General features: G+C 42.2%; 1 pseudogene; it reads right to left on the bottom strand.

Annotated features, from left to right (window-relative positions):
* Window positions 1-578: 578 nt before the first annotated feature.
* LOC134971001 (5S ribosomal RNA) lies at window positions 579-697 on the bottom strand (annotated as a pseudogene).
* Window positions 698-1,016: the final 319 nt, after the last annotated feature.

Below are 1,016 nucleotides of genomic sequence, written 5' to 3'. Positions count from 1 at the left end.
AAAAAAAAATACCTTGGCCGTGAACCATTTAAGGTCCACCGTAACAAGAGGTTCAAATGGAGACTCTTGCAGGGCATTCAGGACAACATGTAAAAAAAGAGAAAAGTATGACTCTTGTTTGGGCGCACTCTTGTAAAAAACTAGATGTTAAACAACAGATGATATATCTGAGAATTAATGAAGTCTTAATTGTCTACTCTCTAAAATGCAAGGGGACTAAATGCAACAGATTAAACAAAACACATCCGTAGATGTGTCAACTGGAGAAGTAGGTCTTCCAAAATAAAGGAATGTCCAGATCTTAATTATACCTGGATAAGTGCATATTGGAAGGTAGCCACATAATAAGCTGCTACCATCTGCCCAAGATCTGTGCAAACTGTGTTTGAATTGATGTGGCCCTAAATTGGGTTACACTCGTGAGTGGGAGAGCCCACACACTGGGTAACAATTCTAGCAATTCTAGCAATTAACCACTGTAATTGATAAGAGGAGTAACGATTAGAAGTAAATGGGTAGGAGGATGAAGTATAAGTGGTGATACTGCTGTTGGTGTGGTTTCCACGGGGAAGAGAGTCTCCCTACTTCACTGGGTATTCCCTAGAGGTCACCCATCTAGGTACTGACCCAGCCCACCTCCGTTTAGCTTCCAAGATCGGACGAGATTGGGCGTGAACGTAGGGGTATGGTCGTAGGAAGGTTTGACCCTGTAGCACCAATGAGAGTGCACCGAAATGGGAGGATGAATTCCTCCACGGAAATGAAATGCTAAGATTACGACAAGAAAAGAATAGTGGTAGATAAATGAGTGTGAGTCTGCTGTCCTCATTAGACTGAAGAGACGTGTCTCCTAGGGGGACACGCTCCCCTGAATCGTGGATGAGAGTTCACAGAAGGAAGAACAGCAGGAGAAAAAATGAGAAAATATATATGGATAAAGGAAGGTGAAGAGATTGGATGGTTGTAAAGAGTTACAGTGGATCCCTTAAAATCTTCCCTTATTCGGATTCTATTAG

This window comes from Pseudophryne corroboree, chromosome 11 (assembly GCF_028390025.1).
Source record: "Pseudophryne corroboree isolate aPseCor3 chromosome 11, aPseCor3.hap2, whole genome shotgun sequence".
Lineage (NCBI taxonomy): Eukaryota > Metazoa > Chordata > Amphibia > Anura > Myobatrachidae > Pseudophryne > Pseudophryne corroboree.
Note: the sequence above shows the minus strand (reverse complement) of the source record. Positions and strands in the feature narration are given on the sequence as shown.